The sequence below is a fragment of the Acyrthosiphon pisum genome, chromosome A2, assembly GCF_005508785.2.
Source record: "Acyrthosiphon pisum isolate AL4f chromosome A2, pea_aphid_22Mar2018_4r6ur, whole genome shotgun sequence".
NCBI lineage: Eukaryota > Metazoa > Arthropoda > Insecta > Hemiptera > Aphididae > Acyrthosiphon > Acyrthosiphon pisum.
The window spans coordinates 25,600,456-25,612,418 of record NC_042495.1 but is presented as its reverse complement, the minus strand read 5'-3'; the positions used below and the strand labels follow the sequence as shown (position 1 = coordinate 25,612,418).

General features: G+C 26.6%; 1 pseudogene; it reads left to right on the top strand.

Moving 5' to 3' along the window:
• The first annotated feature begins 3,224 nt into the window (after positions 1 to 3,224).
• Positions 3,225 to 6,471, top strand: LOC115034029 (annotated as a pseudogene).
• The last annotated feature ends 5,492 nt before the right edge of the window (positions 6,472 to 11,963 follow it).

The following is an 11,963-nucleotide window of genomic DNA, read 5'->3' as shown; positions in this document are numbered from 1 at the left end:
TGGCATGGCGAAGTGAAGTATTTTATCGGGCAATTTATTTTTTGAATGATCTACCTGCAGGTAAGGTACCACCCCTTGACTACTTAATATAATACGTATTGTTTAAGTTATTATTCTTATTAAATATCATCTTCAGATAAAGTTAATCTTGTACTATAATTTCTCACTAAATCCAGTACTCACCCAACCGGCACCCCTTTAAAACTATCGGGAAACTGTCCTTCAAAATCACGGTCAACACGCCACTGCTATATACCTAGTCTATAATTTAGTTTTGGGTTGAAAAAAAATTAAGCCGCACGCTAGCGTTGTGTAAACAAATTAACTTTTTTTGACTTAATAAAAAGTGTGTATTAACTTTCAACTTAACTAAGTTAACCTTTAGTTAAATTAACTTTTAACTTTTTATTATTGGTGCATATTAACTTAACTTAACTGAATTTAAAAAAATCATTAATTTGCTTAGCTTTGAATAGGTCTACACTCTACTGTATTTTCTGTCTTTGTCTAACACACGCGCAACATAGTGTTTTAGACGTGTTTTTTTGCCAAACATTCCAATTGATCTATTGAAGCGATAAGAATTCTAAAAACAGATTTGAAATCGAATTCCCCATATTTTTGATATTATATCCCCTAAATTCCAGAAAACGTCATATTAAAAATGAGTATTTAAGCATTTTTGTATTTCAATTTTTGGAAAAGCTAAAATCAAAAAAATCAAAACTGTGGGAAAGTCGATTTCAAGTAGACTTGTCGACGAATTCAAATTCTGTTTCAAAATTAGGACGCACCGTGGTTCCACATGAATAAAAATATTTTGTGAATCCGTAACACCGTATATTTACCGTATCTACGTACGGTCGAAAAAACGAACGCACCGTAGCCAGTGCTGGTAAAAGATAACCAAAAAATCATCTGGATAAGATAACAGATAATTCATTCAAAATTTATCTAGATAAAATATAACATCATTTTTTTTAATCTAGATAAAGATAAAAATACACATACATTTATCTAGATAAAAAAAATAGATAATTTGTTTTTAATTAAATTATAAATAATGTAATTTATTAGTAATTACTAATTAGGTAATATTTATTAATTAATAAATCTTTAATATCATTTCTCAACTAAAATAAAATGAAATTTTATTTTTTAATACAATACTAGAATACAAATAAAACAAAATAAAACTGACAATTTTTCAGTAAACATTTCTTTTTTTAACTTTAATAATATTGGAATTTAGATTCACTACTCGGTTCTCGTAAATTATTGGCTATTTCAGTATTTGAAAATATTCTTATTATTATATTATTTATCTAGATAAATTACCATAAATATCCATAACATTTATCTAGACGAGATAATTAGATAATTTAATTATTTTTATCTAGATAATATAATTTAAAAAAATAATTTTATCTAGATAACTCCCAACACTGACCGTAGCTCTGCATTCTAAAAATATTTTAAACACCAAAAGTCCACATGCCATAAAACTGATATAATATAAAATTGATAACATATTATAGGTAATAACCAATATATTTATTTCCCTAGTGTGTAACGTTTATGGGACGAATTCAGTTCTCTGGACATTCTCTGAGATGCTTAAAATATATTGTTGCTTACATTTTCTCTTAATATTATTATCTATCAGACGGATTCTTATATACAAATTAATTCTGCCAATTATAATGAAAGTAGAATAATTAGCACACACAAAAAAAAAATATACAATTTATAAATAAAAAAATAGAATTATATAACGACAACCAAATTTATAGGTATAACTTTGTAAAGAGTTTAGCTTCATTTAATGTAATTTAATTTTAGTTTACATTAAATATTTTATATTTTATTTTATTTTATCGACAACGACAATGTTTGTTGTAAATTGTCTTTATTATTATTTTTTTTATACTATTTAGATTGATCTTATATAATAATTTATATGAATGTTTAGATTAGGTTGTTTAAGCCGTTTCTGGTATTACTTTTTTATTCTAAAATATTATTTTTATTTAATTTTAATAACATAATAATATATTGTACTTATTTAAGATAAATAAATTAATACAATAATAAATACCTGTTATGTGTATAATATAATATATTTATACCATGTGCGGAGTTAGGGTGTGTTAAAAAAAAATCTTGTATGCGGAGTTAAGGTGATATATTATGAAATGGTGACGATCCGTGCGGAGTTACGGTGCACCGCAGAATTCTTATCGCTAGCTTCATTAGATCAATTGATATGTTTGGCAAAGAATCCGTCTAAAATCCTATATCGCGCGTGTGTTAGACAAAAACGGAAAATCACCATAATGGAATCCCCTTAAGGGGTATGCGTGCCGACCGTTTCTAAGGAGTTCAATATTGTCAAATTTCTATTTGTGTTTACGCGGGTCGTGTAAATTTGGGCGTAGTATAAGTGATCATTAGTGTGAGTGACTGTGTATAAAATAAATAGCGGGGCGCACCCGTACGTACACGCGCATGGCAGTAACGCAGCATTTTACACACAAATTTATTACAAACGTGCATTTCAGTGAAACACTGAAACTTAGTTTCGTATATTTCCCAATGATACCTATAGCCCACTGATTGACATTACAGTATGGACACCTATTATACAAATTGAAGAGAAGAAATTTGTCTAGGTTTGTATAATATAATAGGAGTCGATTTTCGATATTTTATTTTCAATGTCCAATATTTAGCTCTAAAACGTGTGATATTTTACTTTTTCAATTTGAACTTTTGAGTTTAGTAATTGAAATATCGAAAATTGATTTTCAAACAGACATAGATTAACTTATCTTCTACAATATTGATAATGGGTGTATATTTTACTGTCGAACAGCTCAATAAACCGTATATTATTGGGAATACAAAAATACATTTTCATAGAATTTTTCAATACTGTTCATACCCCTCGATAAAATATCCTACCGTTAAACCTAGCGTTCCAAATGACCAAGTTAAATTTTAAATACGTTTTTAGTGCCTACCAATATAATTAATTCATTGGTATGGTATATAGCAAGTCAGCTTTACATTATTAATAAGAGGCGAACCTATAATATAGGACTAGCCCATAATTATAATGACATTAAATATTGTACCTTTGTGCATATCGATATTGGTATTTAAACAGCGGTAAATAAGAAAGTAAAAAACAATGACACTCAGTATGCCAAAGACCACACGACATGGCGGACATTGTTGAGATATTTTTACAAAAGATGGTACGCAGTGACGACGGTGCAGGTCACGGCACGAAGCATGTGGTCGTTTTTACCTACTGCGAGTTTGCCGTATCTCTGTTCCTCGCCATTTCGACGTGCCTGTCGTTGGTCTACTCGACGGAAGACCTATCCATTCGCTTTTACGGCCTCCTGTTCATCATCATCGAAATCGTCGTTTGTTTTTTAATAGTCATTAGGGTCTACCATCAGTCACAACATCGCGATATGTACGAGCGTTCACAGAAAGTGGGAATACCGGACAACTATAGACGGAAAATCGCGATGGTGATCAAATACCACTTCGTTATGTCCAGCGTGTACATGACGATTCCCCTGTTGTACACGATTTCGTTGGATTGGGTGCAGATGGGCGATTCGTTCACGTTCCCTTCCGCGGACGTGTTGCCCGTGAAAACGACAAACGTGATTATCTACGTTTGCAAATATATCGTATAATCTTTGCCCGCGAACTTTGCAAACTTGGAAATCTGTTTCTTGAACGCGACGTTTATGTATTCCACGGGCGTCGTGAAGGGACATTTTCAGATACTCGAAGAACAGGTCGAAGAAGCGATGACAGCCCAGGACGAAGAGAAATTAAAGATCGCGATCAAACACCATCAACAGGTGTTGAAGTGAGTCGTGTTCAATGCACTGTATAGGTACCTATCTACTTGTAGTTTATATAGGAAGTGTATTTGGTGACATTTAACTTAAACATTCTGTCGGACAAAACAAATATTTAAAATGAATTATAGTTTCCTGTTTACTCCGCCTAATAATCTTGAATAAAATTGAATCCCAAAGACATATACTTACTAGACATTTTATCAAAATAAGAAAATGTAAGATGAAGTTTATAAAATTATGAACAATACCTCTATTTAATTTGATTAATTGTTTGTACAACTTTATTAAACCATTTACCTCATTAATTTATAATTATAAATCAATATATTATAATATATATAATAGGTAACCTATGCAATTTAACTGACAATGGGGATGTGTAGCTATAGCCTCCAATATTACGATTATAAAAAACTTAAATATCAGCCTTAGAACCAATTACTAATTATAGTAACTATGCCACCGCAATGATTTATGAATTGATCTATAACAATACCTATAACCAAAATTGTATAGATATTATTTAAATATAAAATATCATTGACCACGTACACTAAAACGTAAATTAGTAAGAGACCAAATCAAAAAACCGATTTTTACTTAGGTACAATATTAATACAAGAAACCTACTTACTTTATTTTTAGGTTTTTTAAAGATATGATAACAGTATATGAAAAATCATTATTAACAGCAATAGAAGTTTCTATACTATATATTGGCTTATCTGGCTGTACAACGATTCAAGTCATACAGGTGTGTGGTAGTTATAATGTATTTGATTAATAATTGTATTTAAAGTTGAAAAATATTTTTTAATTATGTGGTTATAACAACTAAACTATTTCAAACATTTTATATTTTATAGAATTTTGTATACAATTTTATCCTGTAGAATATACATTGAAAATATTATCTATCTACTCAATTCATATAATATAAATTTAAATATTAACACATATATTGTTCTAAATTAAAAGAATAAACGAACAATTGATATTGTATTTTTTTGGTGTAACTCTAAAAAAAATAAGCGAATATAGATGACATTTTCACCGAATGTTCATATTGGAAATTAGTCTATGCACCATAAAAATTTTAGTTCCTTATAAGTTATTATAATAGCAGTTTCCAGTTAATAATTATTAATGATGTCTGATAGACATGATTTTTTTTTTAATAAGTATATAAAGTTCAAGTTCTAACAACATTTATCAAAATATCGAACATTTTCAAATTTTCTGTAGTTAAATGATACAATGTTCAATTTTTATAGCTAATGATTGAAAATTTAAGAAAATAATTTTCATAGATAATTCATAATGTAATCAAAAATTCTAAAAAATATATAAACACAGTTATTTTTTTACAGACATTTTAAGTTCAAATTTAGATGAAATTACATATTAAAACCAAGAATAATGATTTTAGTTATTTTTTGTAATTTAAAATTGTTATTTGTGGGTAAAAATATTATTGTACATTAAAAAAGAAAAAAGAATTAATTTTTAAAAGAATATAATACTATATTATTTTTAATTATATACTACCATATAACAACAATTAATCATAATATGGATTAAGTTATTAATTATACCTGTATTATTTTTAGGGTTTTGTTGATCCAATAATATTGGGATTGTCTATGGCTAGTTGTGTGTCGACTTTCATGACAATTTCAATTTATTGCATTTGTGCAAGCAATATGTGTGATTTAGTAAGTATTTATAATATGTGTTATACCTGAGGCATGTAATGTGGCTATGTATTCTACTGTGTTATTTATTGCATAGTATTTCAGTATTTCACATGGTAAAACAGTAGACACTCATTTTTCAAAATCTCCAAATGTTTTTGGAAATATTTTTTTTTTAAATTTAAGTCAATAACCATACCTACATCATACATTTTTAAAAGTAATGTTTATGGACAATCGTTACATCGTTATAATTTTTTATCGACATTAAACGATAGAAGATAACTTAAAATTATTTAAAACAAATATTTTCATGACCGTTAGTACTTAGTACCTATATACATTATACGTCAATACTTTTTTCATATTATAATGGCTGATCGCCGTGTAACTACCTGTATACTATATTTATAATTATTCTTACTTCTCAGCACGACGGTATATTGAACGCAATTTTTGAACATCGGTCATGTTTTTCTCGAAACAAATCATTTAAACAACTAGTTTTAATTATGATGACAAGAGCAACAGTATCATTAGAATTTAGAGTGTATTCCATATACATCATAGACTTAAATCTACTTGTCAAAGTAAGCAGTGTTATTGTTTATCTATTATAAATGTTATAAATATATGTAGTTACAAAATGTTTTTGGATTTTACTTAAAATTTCTCGGTTGCTGTTTTTTTAGAAAACATAAATTATTACAAATTATATTAGCCAAAGACCATACATTTTTATTTATTTCAGATTCTAAAATTGACATACACGCTGTTGAATGTTTTATTAACTTCAGTCAATCGAATCCAATTGAAAGGAACTGAAAAATGAAAACAAATTTTTTCTTTATGAATGATTAGTGAATATTAGATGAGAAAAAATCTTTTTTATTTTTAATTCTAAAATGTTATTTTTAAATCAAATTTTATTCGTCTGTTAAGTAAAATATTGTTGTTAGTAATTTTATTTATTTCAGATCTTAAAATATCTCACATATACCATGTTTAACACCGTACTACCGTCATCTTTAAATAAAATATCACCACTCATCACGGAAATGCAGTGTTTGAACCTATTTTCTAGCTAAAATCATTAATGTGGTAACCCACGTCTTGAGTGACTTCCTATGTATTTAATATTATATTCTTCCTAGTTCTTACTTGAATAAATAATTATAGGTACACTGCAGTGATAAAATATATTACTTCAAATCAGTATACAATTTTAAATCACATATTGGTAGTTAATAGTTATTACTTATTCCAGCGAACAATTTTAACGAAATGCGTTAAAAACCACTTCATGATGGTCCACGACTCGCGTTGTGTGTCGACACTCGACGTGTAATTCATTTAAACAAAAATTGAATCTGTGTACCAGAGCCACTAGAGATGAGTGGTATGACGTGAAAAAAAAAAATTTTGGGTATTTGGTATAATCAATGAAAAAATCGTTCTGTGGCAATGCGAAGCGATGGATGTATTGATTTTATAATATTAAGCGTTTTATTTTGTTCTTTGAGTAGTCTATCATCACCTGTCGGGACAATGAAAATGCTTCAATTTTTTTCAACAGCATTTTTCCTGGTAGGTAGGAGAAAGAATCTATAGTTGGTACTTTGAAGGGGTAAATAGTCAAATTAATTTTTTACCAGCATTTGGAGTTAGACATTAGATATTCACCCGCAAATTAAAAAGTTCTCATACAACGATTTTCTTATTTTGTCGATATTCAAAAACTATTAACTTCATTTGGATACTTGAAAAATTTTTCAAATGTTTATTTCATAATTTTCTATACATGATAGAACTTTAAAAAATATATTTAAATAAAAGGATGCTATTTTTAAATTTTGAGTTGAGCAGTAAATTTATTGGTTTTAGAAATACACACAGTATTTGTTGAAAAAAATTGTTGTATGTAAAGACACACTTTTTAGTGTGAAAGTACTTCTAGCAGAAAAATGATTAAAATTAATATCTTTATTAATCTAAATAAATTTCAACAAATATTTACATTAGTATTTTCTAGATTTGATATAATTTTAATAATATTAGCTTATAGCTTTATTTATCAATATAAATATATAATTTGTCGATAACATTTTTGAATCAAGAAAAATATCTTGCTTACACAAAGTGTACAGGTACGTATATCTATAAATAAAAATTCTGAAAACTATTTTGTGGTAGGTACAACAATTACATGTAAATCAGTTGCTATGGGTGTTCGGGCACTCCCTGTCGTCCAAGCCACCAATTGAAGGTTATGTTTTTGAGCAAAAAAAAAAGGCGTATATTATGTGTTATATTATACCATAATCCCGGGTTGCTAAAATGTGAATAGAAATTGCCTACATTTTGTCCCTTAAATAAATAAATGAATAATAATTGTATGGCTCTCTAAAGACTAAAAGTGAAGGTTTTCTTATTACAAAATTAATAGAATATTTACTTTAATCCATGACGTTTATTTCTATGCTAAAATGCTAGATAGATCTAACAAACCTTAAGTGTATAATTCGGTATCGATGATGATTAACTTTTATTATTATTTTATATAGTACACGTCTTGTACCTAAATCTCAATATCCACCACCACAATTCAATTTTTATTATTATTCTTTTTATTTTATGTCCGCTATATATACATTATTTTCTCTAACAAAAAAACGGTCCATACGAGTTTTATATCCACAATAATTGAACCACCTTTTTTCCTGAACTCTGCGCCACTTACAAATTATTATTTGATCAAAGGCTTAAATTGTGTAGGATTCAACACGAACACCATATAAGTTTTAACAAAATTCCGAGGGTAATATACTATTCTATGCATAGAACATGTTGATATAGGTAGCGTTTCAAGTGACCACATTTGAAAATTTCAGTAAAAATTTTAAATAAAGAAATAATAATTTATGAAGAATAATTCCTTTCCATTGGAGGTTAAAATAATCTAAAAAAAAAGTGCAAATTAAATAATATATAGGTTATTGCGGGAATGATATGGAAAAAATAACGATGGTAAAAATAGTAATTTATACTCTTACCAAAGTGGTATAATATAGGTATTCATATTTTTTATATTGTATATTATTTGTATTGTGGCCTATTCAGGGATTGAAATCAAAATTAAAATGTTCAATTTTAATTTAAATTTCACTTCGTTTTTTCTTTTCGTTTTTTTTATTTCAATTTAAAAAAACGATATTAATTTTATATTTGTATTATTTATTATAACTGTTGCACGATGTTGATTTGATATTGTACATATTGTAATTTTCAATATAAATTTTACATTTTAATGATTTAAATTTTTATTTCGAACTACGAGACACCTTTTGTCGTTCGAGCATTCCATATTTATCAATACGCACGGATACGAAACGAGAGTAAGAAAATGAAATATTGGTTAGGTATTTTTTATTACCTACATTGTTATAACTATGTAAAATATTATAGGGTACCTATAGATATATCGACTATTGTTGAATTATAAATTGAAATCATACATTTTTTTTAATATTTAAATTGATTTGGATATACAAATTATAAAACAATTAATATTTTGGTATAAATTATCGATTTCAATTTGAAATTTGAATAGCATTTAAAAAAATGTTATATCACTTGATTTTTTACGGATATTCAACATACCTATTAAGATAATCTACATACCTATTAAGAGTTCAATAAACGTTTTTATGATTTAAGTCAACTTGACGTGTATGTTGTAGACGTTAACCAAAATTGAAATGTAGGGAAATCACAATATCCAATATTTTTCCACTGTTTAATGACATATTTTAGAAGCAGATTTAATTATATTAATTGATCCATTCACACAATACTCGATGGATATATATTTTCAAAGTAAAATAGTAAAACATGTAAATAAATAGTAATATATGACGTCGTCCGACGTACGATATCAGTTACACTAATCACCTTTAAGCGTCTATGGTCACGCCACCACGTCATAGCTTGCTCCTCACTAGGCAAAAGCCGCCACTGTATAAAAGGACGAATTGATGCTCCGTTCCGGCATAACGCAATTTTTGTGCAAATACAATATTCTGTGAGTATATAGGTGACGAGAAACAACATTTCTTTGATCTTTATATTATTTTAAATTAAATTATTCGTGTTTTCTAATTTCTTTTGTCTACTTGCAGTTTTCACTTTACAACTCAAAAAACCAACCAACAACCAAAAATGGGCGCTGAAAAAGTAGCCATGAACATCGTCGTCGTCGGACAAGTCCAATCTGCAAAGGCCATCAAATCGGTTGCCAAAGCCACTCCAGAAACCAGCCAATTGATGGTAAGTTAACAATTCTGGGGTTTTTTGGTTTTGTAAAATACCGGGATTGTATTTTTTTCACCGTTGCAATATTTGCAATATTGTTATTGTGTTTCAATTTTATTTTACTGATGTGCACATGCATAGATTGGTTTGTTTATTTAATTTTTCACAAGGTACCTATATAAATTAAATCAGTAGTACAATAGTCATATTTATATCACGTATCATTAAAATAAATACAATATTAATTTTTACTATAGGTATAACTAAATAATTAGTGTTTAAATAATTTTGTTCAATATTTTACAGTTACATCAAATTTAATTATTTGAAGTAATTAATTGAAGTATTTTAATACATTATTAGTATAACTGTATTTGAAAATCAAATAATTTTTTGTAATTACTTTTAAAATTTCAAAAGAATTATTTGTCGCGGTTCAGGTTGTTATTTGATAATTATTATATTATTTTAATTATAATAAATTAAAATCAAATTATTAAACTGTTGGATTATTGTTTAGTTAATATTATATTTATAAAGTATACATTCTTTTATTTATTTTCTTTTTTCGGTATAAAATGAAGTAGGTATAGGTAGTATAAAGTTTTAATGATAGTTAAATGTTGACATCACAACTTTATATTAGTATAATAACTAAATACATAAATAATTTTTCGTACATATACAATTAAATGAATAAAATTGAAAGTATATGCCAAGTATTAGTACAAATAGTTCTGAAAAACTTTTTCTTAAAACTAAAAGTCTTTGAAATGTATTCTAAATACTTTCTGAATCGATGTATTCTTATCTGAATTTAAATATGATTTTAAAAATATATTTTACAACTATGTAAGCTGTAAAGTATAACGAATTTTGTAATCCTGTTAGAATTTATTATTTAGTTCTACCAAGATTTTATACTTTTATACTTTAGTATATTATATTAATTGACTATTTTTTGTTTTGTTCCAGAACTGTTAATTCAAGTCCACATCAATTTCAAACTAAAAAATGCCATAACCGAAACAGTACCCACATAATTTTATAATTTGTATTTAATTATAATAATGTGTATTGACATTGCAAAATAAATCAGTCTCTTCCGTCAATGAAATCGTTAATTATTTATTTGTGCCATTCTGAGTTCTTATTATAGTTTATATGTCTTAGTTAATATTGAATGGAATTTCAAAGATAAAATGGTGTGCAATAATTTTTATACTTTGTAATAATTTTGGTACATAGATATATGTATCGTTTAGCAACAATATATTATTAAACCTTCTAAAGCTATATTTATACATTTTTAACACTATAGTAGATAGTATACTATAGTACTATAGATAGTATACTATCTATGTTTTTTATATGGTATTTTTTAATCGTTTTTAGGACATTTAATAAAATATTTAGGGAACTGTAACTTCGTAGAATTTTTATGAAATATTTAATTTCTATAAAAAAAAAAAAAATTCAATTATATCCAAAAGTTTAGTCATCAATTTACAAATTACATTTTTAAACGTTATTTTATTCTATGAAAGGACGAAAATATGTGACATAATTATAGTCAAATATATTGTAGAAGTTGTTCAACAAATTTATAATATAACAAATTCAAGTATAGCCTTTTAATTCTTAAGTTACAAACACATAATCACATCATAACATATTGTAAAGCTCATATAAAAAAAAAAAATGTTTTATGTTTTATTTATTGCTTATTAATTAAGTTACTAAATATTGTAAATTCTTTCATAATTCTTTAATACTGTATGAAGTATATTTTATACACCTATAATTTATAAATTATAGTAGTGCAAAATGTTTTTATGAGCTTATAGTTTTATAAACAAGTAATAAGTAAATGACGATATGAGTTATATATTTCTGTACTACTTTATTGAAGAAGATTGTTGATTTTTAATTACCCAAGGATTCTAGATTTTCTATATAATTTATGAATATTATAAGACAATTAATACCAATATATCATATCAAATACTTATATAGACATATAGTTGTAGTACTCATACAGTTTGTAACTTAATTTATAACCATTAAC